The sequence below is a fragment of the Perca fluviatilis genome, unplaced genomic scaffold (genome assembly GCF_010015445.1).
Source record: "Perca fluviatilis unplaced genomic scaffold, GENO_Pfluv_1.0 PFLUV_unplaced_scaf_10, whole genome shotgun sequence".
In the NCBI taxonomy this organism is placed as follows: Eukaryota; Metazoa; Chordata; class Actinopteri; order Perciformes; family Percidae; genus Perca; species Perca fluviatilis.
In genome coordinates this window covers 153,700-173,244 of record NW_024375503.1, presented here as the reverse complement: position 1 = coordinate 173,244, position 19,545 = coordinate 153,700, and the positions used below count along the sequence as shown (strand labels likewise).

At 41.0% G+C, this 19,545-nt stretch overlaps 1 pseudogene; it reads left to right on the top strand.

The window, feature by feature from the left end:
- The first annotated feature begins 1,374 nt into the window (after positions 1-1,374).
- On the top strand, positions 1,375-18,964 carry LOC120555023 (annotated as a pseudogene).
- The last annotated feature ends 581 nt before the right edge of the window (positions 18,965-19,545 follow it).

Sequence of the window (19,545 nt, the reverse complement as noted above, 5' to 3'; positions counted from 1 at the left end):
TGCGCAAACTGCAGCCGGTCCTGGGCGTGTTGTACCTGGGGTCTGAGAAGGCTGAGGAAGAGTCGCTCCAACGTCTTAATCAGGTGTGAAGTGAGCGCCCACCCGGTCGGAAGTCGTTCAGCTCGCTGGGCCTGTTCTTCTTAGGAACCGGAACGATGCAGGATGTCTTCCAGAGGGTGGGCACTCTCCCTAGCTGCAGGCTAAGGTTGAAGATCTGTTGTAGTGGTTCAGCCAGTTCTGCAGCACAGGTCTTTAGTAGTCTCAGACACACTTTATCCGGGCCTGCTGCTTTCCTGGGCCGGAGCTACCTCAGCTGTCCCCTGACCTGGTCTGTGGTGATGTGAGGCAGGGGTTGTGTTGAGGTGGTGGAGGAGGAGGGGGTAGTGGTGTCAGGGGGAGGTGTGTAGAGGGAAGAAGGAGAGATGGCTGCGGTGAGGGTGGGGGTGGGAGGGACAAGGACGAGGGCTGGTTAAACCTGTTGAAGAAGTCATTCAGCTCATTCGCCCTCTCCATTGTCCCCCTGTAGCTCTGGTCTTTGTGTTGTGACCTGTGATGGTCCTCACACCTTCCCAGACCTCCCTCATGTTGTTCTCCCTCAGCTTCTGCTCCACCTTTCTCCTGTAGCTGTCCTTAGCTTCCCTCACACAGTGTTTCACCTCCTGCTGTGCTGCCTTCATGGCCTCCCTGTCCCTGCTCCTGAAGGCAGCCTTCTTCTTGGTGCAGTTGTCACCCGGCTGTTTTTGACCAGGGGAGTGTACAGTGGCTGTAGGTGAACCAGGTTGTGATCAGACTTCCCCAGTGGGGAAGGGGAGTCGCTCTGTATGCATCCCTCACATTAGCATACAGGAGATCAATTGTCCTGTTGTTTCTCGTAGGGCATTCTACAACCTGGTGAAAAACAGCCAAAGTAGAATCCAAAGTTGCAAGATTAAAGTCCCCAGAGATGATCATAAAAGCCTCCGGGTGCTGTGTCTGCATCCTTGCTGTGCCGGAGTGAATCTTCTCACAGACGGCAATTATGTGACTGAACTCCCTCGGCAGATAATATGGCCGCAGGCTAAAAGCTAACAGCTCGAGGTCCTGGCAACATGAGGCTGTCTTTATGGAGATATGTCCTGGGTTACACCAGCGGTTGTTGACATACATGATGAGTCTCCCACCTTTGCTTTTCCGCTCCGCTTTTTGTCTCTTTCGGCTCTCACGGCAGTGAATCCCAGCAGGTCCACGTTAGCATGCGGTACAAGGTGGTTTAGCCATGTCTCCGTAAGATGAACAAGCTGCTCTCACGGTAGAGCCGCTGGTTGTTCAGTGCCGACAACTCCTCGATCTTGTTCCGCAGCAAGTTCACATTCCCCATGATTACGGATGGAATCGATGGCTTGTAGCGCGTCCGATTCTCCGCTAGGTTGTCCTTCAGTTTAGCCCCAGCCTTGCAGCCCCTGGGTCTCCTCCTCAGCTCCGCTGGGATAGGGTGTCCTTTGTGCGCGCAGAGCCAGCAATTCCTCTCTTGAGTAAGTGGGAAAGCTGGCTCTTGGTTGCACTTTAAAGTTTGAAATATCCATAGGATATATATGAAACACACAATCTCTTCACAAGAAGAGTAAAAAAGTAGAAAGAAAGAGGATAAAATAGGTTAAAAGAGCTAAAATCTGGAGAGCTACTGGAGAGGCAGCCGTCTCCTACAGCGCCCGGATTACGCACATGTGGATCACACACATATGTGGCTTTGTCTTTTAACCACAACTCTTTAACTTGGCAGTCAAGCAGCACTTTAAATATAAACATGACAGAACATGATTTTTATGTAATAAGTGATACCATTATATTGTTCCTACAGAGCTCAGCCCTCCTGTCCAGATTATAGTCTATGATGTCAGCAGTGAGTCCCTGTCTCTGTGTTGTGACCCCCTGCTGGTGAAGTGGAGAGTGACATTGTGACTTGTTCCAGCGAGGGAGACATTGGGCAAGATCTGACAAAGGACACAAACAACCTGACTCTCAGCAACCTGGATCCAGGAGAGTCTAACTCTCTCCAGGTTTCTGCACAACCAATAAGCAAGCCAACTGAAACATCTGTCCACACAAGTAAGTCAAATAAAATCATAATTGCAATAAAAAAAGAAATTTAAGAAGGAATTTTCTAAATAAAGTCACAGCTGGTTATGCAGGGGCGACATACAGTCTATGAGGGTAACAGGGATAAGGACCCAAAGGCAGTCTGAGTAGGCAGAGCTAATGCTATCTAATAAAAAAAGAATTAATAATTCATTAAGATTAGAATGTTTAGTATTTGTTCAAAGTGTTTTAAGAGATGTTGATTCAATTTATAAATTTGTGAGGCTGGTATTTGTGATGCAGTTTAACCGTATTACATTTTAGTGAGATTTCCCCTAATATTTAGTCTGAATCCAGGAGAGTCTAACTCTCTCCAGGTTACTGCACAACCAATAAGCAAGCCAACTGTAACATCTGTCCACACAAGTAAGTCAAATAAAATCATAATTGCAATTAAAAAAAATAAAGAAAGAATTTTCAAAATAAAGTCACAGCTGGTTATGCTATCTAATAAAAAGAGAGATTAATAATTCATTAAGATTAGCATGTTTAGTATTAGTTAAAAGTCTTTCAAGAGATGTTGATTCAACTTATATATTTGGGAGGCTGGTATTTGTGATGCAGTTTAACCATATTACATTATACTGAGATTTTTCCCCCTAATATTTAGTCTAAACTCATTGATATAAATGTGGTGGACACGTGTTCAAGACACCTGCCCGAATGGCAATTTACAATTCAACAGCGTGACAAAGAAAAACCCCAAAAGTTTAGTTTGCACAAATCAAATGGCCAAAAAACAAACCTAACAATTTACAGTGCAGAGAGTGGCTGGAATCCCAAAGTGGTTATTTGGAGCCTCCACCTAAATATTGTTTACATTTATTATACAAATATTACAGAATATGATTAAAAAACACACAAAATGATTCTCTATATGGTAATTATGAGTACATGATAGTGATGAAAAGTAAGAAAATATATGAACTAAGAAAATCATCAAAAATAAAAACAAAATGAGTGTTTTGTGCGAGTGTATCTGTGCACATGTGCATGTGCAGCGAAATTTAGAAAGATGCAGATAAAACAATTGACAAGTTGAGTAAGAATGCACCTAAAAATGTGCTTTAAAATGAGTCTTCAACTGTTTAGAAATATTTAATTCACCTAGATGTATCTTATAAACAACAACAAAAACATTTGAAAAATATTGACGTCATAAATAATGGCATAAGACATGAAACCTGTCATGAACATGAAGAGTCTCTATTATTGTTAATGGCTGTCATCAATAAGTGTATTTCTATAAATAATGACACTTTTAATGCATTGTTTGAGATGTCTGTGTTATGACTAACCTGACATTAAGCAAGACAATATAACCTGCCAGTCTTTGTTATGACAACTTGACATTAACCTAGACAGCAACCTGTCATAAAAATGTCATAGCAGGCCTAATTATCAAACTTAGAGAAACTGTTTTAACTGTTATGTGTTAACATTACATTAAACTGTCATAAGTGGTTGGTTTTACATTGCCTGCCATTAGACCATTATATCGGTTTGTCATAAATATTTTTCCTTGACCTCAAGTAAAGTGTCATGAATGTTGATTACAATGTAAGTAAGTAAGTAAGTAAGTAAAAAAGTTTATTTATAGAGCGCATTTCACAGATAAAAATCACAAAGCCTTTACAAGGTACATACAAACATACAATATGACAATGGGGTAGACAGGACAGGAAGACAGGGTAATTAAGACAATACAGCATGACATGAGGAAAGAGGAGGAGAAAAAGGCAACTCCCAGACTATGCCCCTGATAGGAGTACAGTGTGGAAACAGGAAAAAACACCTCAGCAACATAAGCACATAACCAGTACAAGAGCACACAAGACACGCAATGGGGGGAGAGTGTTGGGGTGGAGGTAATCCAGCACAGGCAAGCAGCCATCTGGTCCTGCAGCCATGCAAGGCGCTGGTCACAGACCCGCCCACCTGTCTGGGGGTAATAAGCGGCGAAGGCGAGGGACGGGGTATGGGTGGTGATTGCATATCTGTATATGTGTAAGGGTTCGTGTGTGTGTAAAGGTTGTCCTTCAGCTTAGCCCCAGCCTTGCAGCCCCTGGGTCTCCTCCTCAGCTCCGCTGGGATAGGGTTCCTTTGTGCGCAAGAGCCAGCAATTCCTCTCTTGAGTAAGTGGGAAAGCTGGCTCTTGGTTGCATTTTACAAGTTTGAAATATCCATAGGATATATATGAAACACACAATCTCTTCACAAGAAGAGAAAAAAAGTAGAAAGAAAGAGGATAAAATAGGTTAAAAGAGCTAAAATCTGGAGAGCTACTGGAGAGGCAGCCGTCTCCTACAGCGCCCGGATTGCGCACATGTGGATCACACACATATGTGGCTTTGTCTTTTAACCACAACTCTTTAACTTGGCAGTCAAGCAGCACTTTAAATATAAACATGACAGAACATGATTTTTATGTAATAAGTGATACCATTATATTGTTCCTACAGAGCTCAGCCCTCCTGTCCAGATTATAGTCTATGATGTCTACAGTGAGTCCCTGTCTCTGCCGTGTGACCCCCTGCTGGTGAAGTGGAGAGCTCCATTGTGACTTGTTCCAGTGAGGGAGACATTGGGCAAGATCTAATTCAATTCAATTCAATTCAATTTTATTTATAGTATCAAATCATAACAAAAGTTATCTCGAGACACTTTACAGATAGAGTAGGTCTAGACCACACTCTGTAATTTCCAAAACCCCAACAATTACAGTAATTCCCTCAAGAGCAAGCATTAGCAGTGGCTATCGCGACAGTGGCAAGGAAAAACTCCCTTTTAGGAAGAAACCTCGGCAGACCCAGACTCTTGGTAGGCGGTGTCTGACGGGCCGGTTGGGGGTGTGATGAACAGTGGCGATAATAGTCACATTAAAGGTCACAGTGATGTCGAAGGTTATCGTGGAAGTTCATGTCATAGCAGGGCACATCGTGTCATACTGAGTAGTGCTGTCCCCTATACCGTATCCAGACTACTCTGTGCATAGGAACATCACAGCAGGGCGTTGCGGGATGTAGCGTGGCGCTGCAGAGCATGGGTGGATGCAGCAGGATGCAGCAGGATGCAGCAGGATGCGGCCGGGTTTTACAGAGAATCACAGAGCATAGCTCTGCGAAAGAAACATAAGGACTCGGGGAGTAAACTCCCCAGAGCTAGATTAGTAACAAGCAATTCTGGGACAGGATGCATACAGAAGTAACAAGTAGAGAAGAGAGAGCAGCTCAGTGTGTCATAGGAAGGAAACAGCCTCCCCTGCAGTCTAGAATTGTAATAGCATAACTAACTACGAGGAGAAGCAGGTGGGCCGGGTTCGGTGGACGCTGCAACTCCTCACTCCCTAACTATAAGCTTTGTCAAAGAGGAGGGTTTTCAGTTTACTCTTGAATGTTGCGACGGTGTCTGCCCCTCGAACCCAGACTGGAAGCTGGTTCCACAGAAGCGGAGCCTGATAGCTGAAGGCCCTGGCCCCCAGTCTACTTCCAGAGACTCTAGGAACCACGAGTAGCCCCGCATTCCGGGAGCGCAGTGCCCTAGTGGGACAATAAGGTACTAAGAGCTCTTCTAGGTATGATGGTGCTTGACCATTTAGAGCTTTGTAAGTCAGGAGGAGGATTTTAAATTCGATCCTAGATTTCACAGGAAGCCAATGCAGAGAAGCTAATACAGGAGAAATATGATCTCTTCTCTTAGTTCTCGTCAGAACACGTGCTGCAGCATTCTGGATCAGCTGGAGAGCTTAAGGGACTTATTTGGGCAACCTGATAATAAGGAATTGCAGTAATCTAATCTAGAAGTAACGAATGCATGGACTAGTTTTTCAGCATCATTCTGAGACAGGATATTCCTAATTTTGGCAATGTTACGAAGATGGAAAAAGGCTATTCTTGAGGTTTGTTTTAAATGGGCGTTGAAGGATATATCCTGATCAAGAATAACTCCCAAATTTCTGACAGCAGTGCTGGAGGCCAGGGCAATACCATCCAGAGTAGCTATATCTTTCGAAAACGAAGTTCGGCAGTGCGTTGGTCCTATCACAATAACTTCCGTTTTGTCTGAGTTTAACATCAGGAAGTTGTGGGTCATCCAGGATTTTATATCCTCAACACACGTTTGAAGTCTTGCTAACTGACCACTTTCATCTGGCTTAATTGACAGATATAATTGGGTATCGTCTGCGTAGCAGTGATAATTAATTGAGTGTTTCCTAATAATATGGCCTAGAGGAAGCATATATAAGGAAAATAGAATTGGTCCAAGCACTGAGCCTTGAGGAACGCCATGGCTAACTTTGGCGTGCTTGGAGGGTTTATCGTTAATGTTAACAAATTGGGATCGCTCAGAGAAATAAGACTTAAACCATCTTAGTGCAGTTCCTTTAATTCCGACTAAGTGTTCTAATCTCTGTAACAGGATTGTATGATCAATAGTGTCAAATGCAGCACTAAGATCTAGTAAAACAAGAATGGAGACAAGTCCTTTGTCTGCAGCTGTTAGAAGGTCGTTAGTAATTTTCACCAGTGCCGTCTCTGTGCTATGATTCTTTCTAAATCCTGATTGAAAGTCATCAAATAAACTGTTGCTATGTAGAAAATCACATAACTGATTAGCAACCACCTTCTCAAGGATCTTGGATAGAAAGGGAAGGTTAGATATAGGTCTATAGTTTGCTAAGACCTCAGGATCCAGGGTTCGGTTTTTTTTTTCAGAAGAGGTTTTATCACAGCTATTTTAAATGACTGCGGTACATAACCTGTTAATAGAGACATATTGATCATATCTAGTAGTGAAGTGTTTACCACGGGTAACGCTTCTTTGAGTAGCCTCGTTGGGATGGGGTCCAAGAGACAGGTAGATGGCTTAGCTGAGGATATCTTTAACATTAATTGTTGAAGGTCTATAGGATAAAAGCAGTCTAAGTATATGTCCGGACTAGTCGTTCGTTCTAGCGGTCCTGTATTTAAAGATGAACTGTTAGAAGTTGAGGGCAAAAGGTGATTAATTTTATCTCTAATTGTTATAATTTTATCATTGAAGAAGCTCATGAAGTCATCACTACTCAGAGCTAGAGGAATAGATGGCTCAGTAGAGCTATGACTGTCTGTCAGCCTGGCTACAGTGCTGAAAAGAAACCTTGGGTTGTTCTTATTTTCTTCTATTAGTGAAGAGTAATAGTCTGATCTGGCTTTTCTTAAGGCCTTCCTATAGGTTTTGAGACTTTCTTGCCAATCCAGACGGGATTCTTCCACTTTGGTGGAGCGCCACTTACCCTCGAGGTTTCGCGAGACTTGTTTCAATCTGCGAGTTTGTTCGTTATACCAAGGAGCTGTTTTCCTTCGCTTCATCGTCTTCTTTTTGAGAGGAGCGACAGAGTCCAAGGTCGTCCGTAGGCAAGTCGCAGCACCGTCCACAAATGCATCAACCCGAGAGGGACTGAGGTTAACATAGAGGTCCTCTGTTATTCTAAGGCACGACATAGAGTCAAATGCTGTTGTAATATCTTCCTTAAATTTAGCTATAGCACTGTCAGATAGGCATCTAGTGTAGAAGCCTTTATCTAGTTTAGTATGGTCAGGTAGCAAGAATTCAAAAGTAATTAAAAAATGATCTGATAATACCAAATTCTCGCGAAATATTATTAAATCCTCAATCTCAATACCATATGCCAGCACAAGGTCGAGGGTGTGGTTAAAACAGTCTCGCTTTGTGCACAGTCTGACTGAAACCGATTGAATCCAGTAATGTGTTGAAAGCAGTAGTAAGGCTATTGCTGTCAACGTCCACATGGATATTAAAATCACCTACAAGGTACGTACTTTGTCGATTTAAGGACTACACTTGATAAAAACTCTGAGAATTCAGATAAAAATTCAGAATACGGACCTGGAGCTCGGTAGACAACAACAAATATAATTGGCTGTTCTGATTTCCATGTTGGATGTTCGAGATTAAGAACAAGGCTTTCAAAAGAGTTATAATTCAGTTTGGGTTTAGGATTAATTAACAGGATTGAATCAAATATGGCTGCAACTCCCCCTCCTCGGCCTGAGCCTCTAGGAATTTGAGTATTAATATGACTGGGAGGAGTCGCTTCATTTAGACTAACATATTCTTCATGGCCCAGCCATGTTTCAGTAAGACAGAATAGATCAATTTGATTATCAGATATCAATTCATTTACTAGTGCTGCTTTAGAAGACAGAGATCTGATATTTAGTAATCCACATCTAATTTTCCTATCCTTTTCTATCATTGCAGTGGTAGTTTTAATTCCAATTAGGTTGTTAAGTATTGCCCCTCTATTCACCACTTTGTGTGGTCTGTTGTTGATTATAATTGGAATAGTACCAGTACTACATGTTACTGGAATAGTACTAGTACTACACGTTACTGGAATAACACTAGTACTACATGTTATCCTGCAGAAAACATTTTCAGATTCATCCACTGGTATAGTGCTATCAGGATCAATGCCTGGGGGACATGAATCTGTGATATTTTCAACAACAGACACAAACAAGCTGAATCCAGGAGAGTCTAACTCTCTCCAGGTTTCTGCACAACCAATAAGCAAGCTAACTGAAACATCTGTCCACACAAGTAAGTCAAATAAAATCATAATTGCAATAAAAAAAATTGAAGAATGAATTTTCAAAATAAACTCACAACTGGTTATGCAGGGCAACATACAGTCTATGAGGGCAACAGTACGGTGGCCCTGAGAGGCCACAACACGCAACATTAAGAAAATGCACACAAATAGATCACAGCACGCAACTAAAAGAAAACGAGATTAAAACACAGCACGCAACTAAAAGAAAACGCATGCAAATAAAACCACAACACGCAACTAAAAGAAAATGCACGCAAATAAAACACAACACAACGGAAGTGTTTCCAGGGGACACTTTTAAGTGATGCACACGTGCCTCAACCATTGCCGTTTCCGGTACATAGACAGACACACAAAAGGACAATTTTAACCATTTTTGCCAATTTATTCATCACTAAATTCACATCTGAGAACGTTTTAGGTGAGAAATTAACTGTTTACATTTCGAATATAGGCAGTCTTGCCTCAAAGTTTTCGGAGTTGAGAAGCTCTATAAAAAGCGGGACAGCCAGCAGCGCCCCGGGGAATGGCAGCTCGTCGCTCGGCCAGGAATGCTCGGAGACCCCGCTCTAAGCTGGAGGTCTCTCAGACCGCTCTCTAAATGAGAGGCTTTTATTTCGCCGTTGATGGATCGTTTGTTTAAATATCACAACACATGTCCATCATGAGATTAACGGGAACCTGTGGTTAACTGTCTTTCGAGTCAAACTCCACAAGCGCCTAATACAGGACTTTCACCCGGGAGACCGGGGTTCCGTCCTGCGTGTGGCGCTTTGTTTCCCGGGATGGTGTCCCTGCGTGTGGGGTTTTGTCCCGTGTGTTACTGTGTTAACCTCCGCCATCCCGTTATTGTCGCGCGTCCCAACCCAGGCCGCCTCGCGGGCCTCCGGCTTATGGAGCTTCCTTTGGCCGCCTCCGGTCCGTCCTTCCCCCCAAAAATAACGTGACATTTACCCGTAAAAAACGAAAAAAAATAACGTGACATTTACACGTAAAAAGAGAAAAACGTCTCCGTGAACACGTATCAATAGATTAAGAATAACGTGGACATTTACACGAACTGCCGTGAGACCGGGTTGCTAAACCTAACCAATCCAACCAACAGAGGCAACAAGTACTAGCCAATCAGAGGCTAGGGAGAGGCTTGTTGCATTGCGATATTGATTAGCATTTACAGCAGCCATTTAGCCATAGCAGAGTTACATTTATCCATCATGCTAGCTGTTTAGCTGACTCTGCTGTGACTGGGAGCTTTCAGTGAACACAGCCGAGTCACTGGACTGGTTCCAAAATCAGACTCTAAGACTGCGAGGGAAGCGACAGGGAAAACAGTACCGAGATGTTTTTGTTTTGGCTCCTTGCACCCTGGGCTCGGCCAATTGGAAAGCTTTACAGCTAACTAGCTGACAGCAGCTAACTACAGTTAGTGGTTACCTTAACAACAAGTAGCCTAAAGCTAACGTTCAAGTTCAAGCACTTTATTGTCATTGCGTAGCACAACAAGATTACTTTGTTACAACCCAAAGGGTGCCCTAAAAGTGATAAAATGGATTGTTCTGTACCCGACTGGAACAATTAAATAAATATAAATAAATATGTAACATGATTTTTACGTTATAAGTGATACCATTATATTGTTCCTACAGAGCCCAGCCATGTCAGCAGTCAGTCCCTGTCTCTGCAACCAATAAGCAAGCCAACTGAAACATCTGTCCACACAAGTAAGTCAAATAAAATCATAATTGATATTAAAAGAAAATTGAAGAATGAATTTTCTAAATAAAGTCACAGCTGGTTATGCAGAGCAACACACAGTCTATGATGGTGCGTTCTATTATTCTCAACGAACCGACTCAGACCTGGGATATGACGTCACTTCCACACTTCAAGCATTCTGGTATGTTTTGCGCGTCCGATTCGAGAAAAAACATGGACACCACACGGAAAGCTGTTGCTATGGTAGCACTGGCCGAGTTAGCAACGCTAGCCACGTTAGCAAACAAGGCTTCATTCAATATTGCGCTCCAAACAAGACCGATTCCACTACCAACAGGCAGGTGAAACGGACATAATAAGGAATTGCTGTAATACGAGTGATTGAAATCCTCATTTTAAAAGCCAAGGTGGTCCAAAAACAATGACAACAATTCATACCTACAAGTTACACAGGGCGCTGCCATCTTGGAATCCGTATCGGAATTCTTGCTCGGTGTCCTCACGGTTGTCCGAGTTCCGAGCTCCGGAAATCCGGGAAAAAGTGACGCATTGGTGCTTGTTACTAGCAACGTATGTTTTCCTAGTCGGAAGTCCGACACGGATAAATAATAGAACGCACCATGAGGGCAACAGGGATAAGGACCCAAAGGCAGTCTGAGTAGGCAGAACTAATGCAGTCTAATAAAAAACAGAGATTAATAATTCATTAAGATTAGCATGTTTAGTATTTGTTAAAACTGTTTTAAGAGATGTTGATTCAACTTATATATTTTGGAGGCTGGTATTTGTGGTACATTTTAACCATATTACATTATACTGAGATTCCCTCCCCTAATATTTAGTCTACCCTCATTGATATAAATGTGGTGGACACGTGTTCAAGACACCTGCCAGAATGTCACTATACAATTCAACAGCGTGACAAAAGAAAAACCCCAAAAAGGATCATAAAGTTTAGTTCACACAATTCAAATGGCCAAAAAACAAAGCTAACAATTTACAGTGCAGAGTGGCAGAAATCCCGAGAGAGGTTATTTGGAGCCTCCGCCATTTATTATAAAAATATTACAAAATACTATTTAAAAAAAAACACAAAATAATTCTATATGGTACTTATGAGTACATATATTTTTTACAAAGTGTATCTGCACACAAGTGAGGATGCAGATAAAAGTTGAGTAAGAATGCACCTAAAAATGTGCTTTAAAGTAAGTCTTCAACTGTTTAGAAATATTTAATTCACCTAGATGTATCTTATAAACAACAACAAAAACATTTGAAAAATATAGACATCATAAATAATGGAATAAGACATGAAACCTGTCATGAACATGAAGAGTCTCTATTATTAGTTATGGCTGTCATCAATAAGTGTATTTCTATAAATAATGACACTTTTAATGCATTGTTTGAGATGTCTGTGTTATGACTAACCTGACATTAAGCAAGACAATACAACCTGCCAGTCTTTGTTATGACAACTTGACATTAACCTAGACAGCAACCTGTCATAAAAATGAATAAGTGGCATTCTGTAAATAATGACACTTTTAATGCATTGTTTGAGATGTTTGTGTTATGACTAGGGCTGTCAATCGATTAAAAAATGTAATCTAATTACTTACATACTCTGTGATTAATTTATCTAAATTAATTGCATACATCATTTTGCTGAGAAAGTATTATTTTTAAATAATTCAGTTCCAATGAATCAATGAATAATCAGCATTAGAGACATCAAAGTTTAAAAAAACCTCTTTCTATTATAATTTTTTACTGTTCAAATAATGGCCATAACAATCAACAATATGACCTAATATGCTGAGGAAATACATTCTAAATTGCTTTAGGAATAGGGTTGGGCATCGTTTGTTAAAAGTGGTACTTTTAAAATGGTGCCAGTGCCTAAACGGTGCCTGAACCGATAATTTTTAATAAAGTAAAAAAAAAGAAAAAAGAAGGGTAGTAAACAACAGTTGGGGACATTATTGCCAAGGCCATATTGTCAAAATTAAATGATTTAAAAAATAATGTAATAACTTTAAAAATTACTTATTTCACTAGTGAATTGCTGTTGACTGACAAAAACAACCACCAGATGGTAAAAGGGCATTTACAATATCCTCTACAATGAAATACAGTCAAACTTTACATTGTTTAGTGTTAGCTGTCAGCATTTTAACCATGTCACTACCATGTACACATGTTCCACCAAAACAAGTTCATTCCAGAGACTATTTAGCACCGTGGCCCCGTCCGAGCTAGCCCCGCCAAGACGATTGTGATTGGTTTAAAGAAATACCAATAAACCAGAGCGCCGTTGTTCTCCCATCCATACTACTGTGTGCATTCACCAGACCCTCCCACGCGCACTGTTGAGGAAGGTCTGGCAATGTGAGACTAGATATCACTGAATACAGTACTGAGGGGTTTATGGAGTTTTGGACAGATAACATTAGCTTTAGACTACTTGTTGCTAAAGTAACCACTAACTGTAGTTAGCTGCCATTAGCTAGATAGTTTGGTTAGCTTGGTTAGCTGTACAGCTGATTCAGACCCGAGGTGCAAGAAGCCAAACTTTGAAAGAAAACCATCTTAGTACTGTATTCTCTGTCGGTAAATCTGGCATCCTCCGTAAAATCAAGTTGTGTTTGTTCCCGTCCAGCCGTGTTTACTGAGAGCTTTGATAACTGTAACGGCGAAGGCAACTTTACTCTTAACTTGCCTTTCTCTGCCTCTAATTTGCTTATCCTGGTACTTTTACACTAACCAATCTCACTCCTCACTCCTAATCTCACTCCTCTAAACCTAACCAATCCAACCAACGGAGGCAACAAGTACTAGCCAATCAGAGGCTAGGGAGAGGCTTGTTGCATTGCGGATATTGATTAGCATTTACAGTAGCTGATAGTGCTGAATGTGAGTTACGTTTATCCATCATGCTAACTGTTTAGCTGACTCTGGCGTGACTGGGAGCTTTCAGTGAACACAGCCGGAGTTGCTGGACTGGTTCCAAAAACAGACTCTGATACTGCTAGGGAGCTTTACGACAGGGAAAACAGTACTGAGATGGTTTTCTTCTTGTTTTGGCTCCTTGCACCCTGGGCTCAGTTAATTGGAAAGCTTTACAGCTAACTAAATGACAGCAGCTAACTACAGTTAGTGGTTACCTTAACAACAAGTAGCCTAAAGATGAGGTTCAACTTCAAGCACTTTATTGTCATTGCGTAGCACAACATGATTACTTTGTGACAACCCAAGGGTGCATTAAAAAGTGATAAAATGGATGTTCGGTGGTACTGGAACAATTAAATAAATATAAATAAATATGTAAGTCTATATAGAATAACATATACTGTAAAATAACATAAGATAATAACATAAGCTAAAAATATAAGTTAAAGTTAACTAATAAAATGTATAAATAAGATTTATATATGAATAAAAGCTAAGCTAATATAAATAGGAGCTAACCATACGTGAACAAGTTATGTTTCTGGAAGAGCATTATTTGTTGACAGCAGTAGGAACAGTACTCACCCAAACTGTAATCCAATATGAAAGATACAGATAAATTAGAATCTAATGAAATTTGAATCAACACCACTCAAAACAACATAACATTGTGAAGGTTGGTAGAATGCAAGACTGTTGTATTAGACTACATTTGCTTTAGGTGGACCTAATACACTGTCAACTGAGTATATGTTAAAATTAAGTTTGATCGATGCTATGGAATATTGAAATAACCAGTGATGGGATTTATTTAATTTTCATGTCTACAGAGACACACCTAGAAGGCCTATTGGAGGATCTGGGGTTGGAGCAGCACTACAAAGAGAAGCTATCCCTGAGCACAATACTTCAGATTGATAAGAAGACCATTACTGATGAACTTGCAAACTGTAATTCAGATCTTCCATGGCATTTTCTGAAGAAACTGATGATGGTTAATGTGACAGCTAGGAATGTGAAATGTACATCAGTATGTAACTATGATGATCCGTTAGGGAATGCAGAGTTAGATCTTGATAATCTGGTCAACACTCTATATTCAGGTGACATGCTAAACCCCTTGACATGATCACTGCTCTCTTTCTGTGTTCTGATGGTTTTGTACGGGCAGGAAATGGCCCTCAAAATGTCCATGTGTCAGTTTTCTGTGCCTCTGTTGCTTCCTAATTGTGACACAAAGCAGTGCACACTCATGCTTTGGGCCATGAGAGATATTGTTAAAAAGTACAGACCTCAGTCTCTTTTACAATCCAAGGGCTTCATTGAAGAAAGAATTGTTCTCTGTGAACTTCCGATGATATCTTTTGTGAGACTGGGTGAAAGCTCAATGTCCAAGTCAGAGATCCTCAATGAGCTTCTGAGCAATCCCCAGCAATACCACGATATCTTTGTTCATCATAATATGGAGTGTGGTGACAGTCCAAGGAAAATATCCAATGGACTGGCTGAAATAACTTGGTACCTTCCATGTGGGAACAAAACATGGATGTTTTCAGTGAGCCAGTGGCTGTAGCTAACCTTGTGGGGACATTGCTTTGTTTGAAACACAATTTTCTTTTTTGTGTCAGACATCTGCAGCAGTTTTTGTGTTCTTTGACACTTTGGACTCTGGATGTAAGCTACTTACCAACCAACCACAACACAAGGCACAGCTCTTCTTTGTGGGTAACCATAAAAGCAAGCATTTTAATATGAATGCTCTAAAGAAGTTAGCAACCCAGTTGGGCTTAACTAATAGCAACATCCTTTTGAAGGGTAAAGGCATCAATGATGCAGACTTTGTCAAAATCCTGCAGAAAACAGTCAGCAGTGTTGTTCAGAACACAAAGATGAAGATGGGAATTGAGCAGATGGCTGACATCGCCCATGACCTGGGAATCTCGGTTGATGAAGACTCTCCAGAGTGCCAGGATGCAAAGAAAAATGCAGATGAGATCACTGCAGAAATTCAAAATATCCTTAAATACAAAGAAGCTCAGCTACCCTTGCAAGGCCAAATATGGAAGGACGTGACTTGCTTAGACAAGGAAGAATTCCGGCTCGAAAAGTTGGAACTGAGGACATAGAAAAATACAAAAGTGATCTTCAGGTACAGAAAACAGAACTTAGGGGAAAACAGAACACTTATGACATGTCAAATGCAATGACATGTTTCATCAAAGCAATATCAAGGCCAGGGATAGAGAGGAGCTATTTCCTGAAATGGATGCGAATGAACTCGACATACTGTGTCCCGGAAAAACTGTCTGGTCTCAGGGAGCAGTACAAAGAAAAACGCAAAAGTTCTGAGAACAAAGAGGAGATCAAAGACATTGACAGACAACTTTCCAACAGCTCACTGGGGACTGAACACTTCTTCCGCGAAAATGGGTCAGATCTATGAAGCTTCACTTTCCCTTCCAGAAACAGACCTATCACGTCAACAATTACAGCATCTGCCCAAACTTTGTGCAGAATTGTTACTTGATGGATTCCCTCTTGAGCTTGTAGATGGAGATGCATCCAACATACCTTCCGATGGGTGAGTGACGTTCTCTCTCAGCTCAATAACTTGGTGCCTCCAGAGAGCAATATACTGGTAGTCACAGTCCTTGGAGTTCAGAGCACAGGAAAGTCCACTCTCCTCAACACCATGTTTGGAGTGCAGTTTGCAGTCAGCAGTGGCCGATGCACTCGAGGTGCCTTTATGTTGCTCATCAGAATCAATGAAGATCTTAAAAGAACTCAACTGTGACTTCATGGTGATCATTGACACTGAGGGCTTGAAGTCACCAGAGCTTGCACAACTGGACAATAGCCATGAGCACGACAACGAGCTTGCAACACTTGTTGTGGGGCTGAGTGATATCACCATCATCAATATTGCAATGGAGAATTCAACAGAAATGAAGGACATCCTACAAATAGTTGTGCATGCCTTCCTCAGAATGACAGCGGTTGGCAAAAAGCCAAAATGTCAGTTTGTTCACCAGAATGTGTCAGATGTTTCAGCCCATGAGAAGAACTCACGAGACAGGGAACTGCTCTTGCAACAGTTAAATGAGATGACCCAGGCAGCGCCAAAATGGAAAAGAAAGAGGAGAACAAGAGCTTCTCTGATGTGATGGAGTACAGTCCAGACACTGGGAACTGGTACATTCCTGGACTGTGGAATGGAAACCCACCAATGGCACCAGTCAATGCAGGGTACAGCGATGCTGTATATGAGCTCAAGAAGAACATAATCCAAATGTTGGGAAGTGGTGAGTCATCTGCTAATAATATCTTGGAGTTTACAGAGTGGATGAAAAGCCTGTGGAATGCAGTAAAGCACGAAAACTTCATCTTCAGCTTCAGAAACAGCCTGGTGGCTGATGCATACATGAGGCTCTGCACAGAATTCAACAAATGGGAATGGGAATTCAAAAAGAAATGTACACATGGGTGACAAAATCTGAAACAAGAATTTCCAACTACGGTACAGTTGCTGGGAAATCTGAGGCATCTGACATGAACAAACTTCTCACAGATTTGAAAAGTGAATCTTACACAGTGTTGTCTGAATGGAAGACAAAACTCCTTGACAATCTGACAGAGTACTTCAAGAAAACCGAGGGTCATGTTTATCTAGTTGAACAATACAGAGAGGAGTTTGCAAACAGTGCAAAGAGCCTCAGACGAGAAATGGAGGCTCTGTATTTAATCAACTCACAGCAGCATCTGACATCAGACAGGGAATGACAGAAGTTGATAGAATCAAGGAGAACCACACAAAAGAATTAGAGGGAGAGTAATTAGACTGATTGAAAAATGTCGGAGAAAAAGTCCGAGATGACAGACAAAGAGCTCGACAAAGAATTTGATGAGATGTGGAATCAAATGGTAAATGAACTATCCTTTCCTGAACAAAAGGCCACAGATGTCATTGCAAGTGTGTCCCACCACCTGAGAGAAAATCTATCACATAAGGGGAGTCATGTTTGTGAATTATTAAGTAAAAAGAACCTGAAAGATTGTGGACTGGAGCCTTTTACATACACAGGGGCAGGATGGTACGAGAAGGGTATACACACAGTCAGCAAGATGTTCAACTTTAAAGATCACGTGAAGGCTTTGCAAAACCTAGCTGATCATATCATAAAGGACTGCACACAGTTTGTGACTGAAAAACTGGAAAAAAAGAACAATTACCATGATACCTACATCCAGGAGATCCTACACAGATTGATGACAGGCTGCAAAACAATCAGGATGTTAAGAAAGACAGAGAGATCGAGTTTGAAGTTTCTCTGAAACAGCACAGCTGTGGATTTGCAGCCAGACAGTTTCAGAAACTGCATGAAGAGTTCATACAAAGGAATGATCCCTACAGATGTCTGAATCAAAACAAAGAAAAGTTTCGAGCTGATTTTAAAGATGTTTTCCATGACCGAGACCAGTGCCAGAAGAAGGCAGAAGAATTCACCAACCGCTGCTTAAAGCCTGCAGTCGAAGACTTTGTCAGCCGTTCCTTGGGTCCTGATATCATTGGTGAAATGTTGACAAGCAAGCAGTTCAGCACACGCATGTTCTTCCAGTATTCAGTTTTACTGGATTTGCTCTCAAAGGATGACTTTAAAACCTATCAGAGCTATATTTGCTCATATGAGGAGTATGTGAAGAAATGGATACTCGATCAAATAGAGAACGCTTCTCAAATCAGTCTACGTTGTTTAAGTTTGAGGATCAACATCTCCAGTCAAGTGTCAGAAACATAAATAATGCCATCAACAAAGCTAACACAGAAAAGAGTGGCAACTTGAAGACATTCGTTAAAAATGTCTGTCAGGAACTTGGTGATAAACTGGTCATTTCCCAGGATGCTTTTGGTGCTTTCATGATTCTGAACAATGCAGACCAGGAACCGTTTGCTCACTGGCTCACAGAGTGTTTGAAGGACATGGTGATCGCTCTTGGAGAAAAGTTTTAAACACACTAACATCCACAATGAAACTAAACAACTTCATGTGAGTCCTCAGGATGAGCTTTTCACCAAACTGATTGGATGTGGTCATCAGTGTCCGTTCTGTAAAGCACCTTGTGATGCAGGAGGAAGCTCCCACACTGAGCACTTTACTTCACTACATCCGCCAGAAGGATTGGGTAGATGCAGGTGTCATATGACAAAAAACTTGTCACTGACGTATGCTCTTCCCTTGTGATCAGTGACATCAGTTTTCAATGTGATGCTACAAATGGTAAATACCACCCTCACAAAGTGGCAGAGATCTTCCCGAACTGGAAAAATCGCTCCAGATGCAAGTCTTCAGGCATCAGACTACTGGAAATATGTAATGGCGAAGTCAACAAGGAATTTGCTGAAGCATATGATGCAGAGCCTGCTGATATTCCTTCAGTGTGGGAAAAGATCACTCGTGAACAAGCAGAAGCAAGCATCAAAGAGTCATTTAACATCAAGTAAGAGACTTCATGCTTTGAGATTACAGAGGTGCACGTCCTCCTCACATGGATATTTAGATCTTCTGAAGAGAAAAAGATATTATCAGTACACAGTGATTTTACCATTAAGGCTTACAAGAGGAAAATATAAGAACATCACTGCAATTAGTGCTCACTTTTACCTGAAATCATATTTAATATATTTAATAAATGATAATCTGCTTTAACTCTGTTTATGTTGAGGACACCATAAATACTATTTTGATACTTTGAGTCGTGTACATGTTAGGTGCATTTAGTATGTTTAGTTTCTAACATGCACAGCCCATTGTTTCTAGTTTGATTAAATCAGACTTTGAATTTATGTTTTTGTGGGACAAATGAAAGCCATTATATTGTCACTGAAAAGATGTGCACAGTTAATCAAATGTAATCTTTTATTTAGTGTTTCTGTCAAACATTTATATTGTTTTAATCACCACTCAGTCTTTATGTGGTATTGTCAAAATAGGACGGACCAGTTTTTTATTATTATTATCTGATTAAGTATGGTATGTGATTGTTTACTCGAAAGTAAGAATTCATTCATTTTTGTTTCTGTGAATTATCTGATGCAAAATATTCATTTTCAATGTATCAAAAGATCATTCAGTCTAAATGCC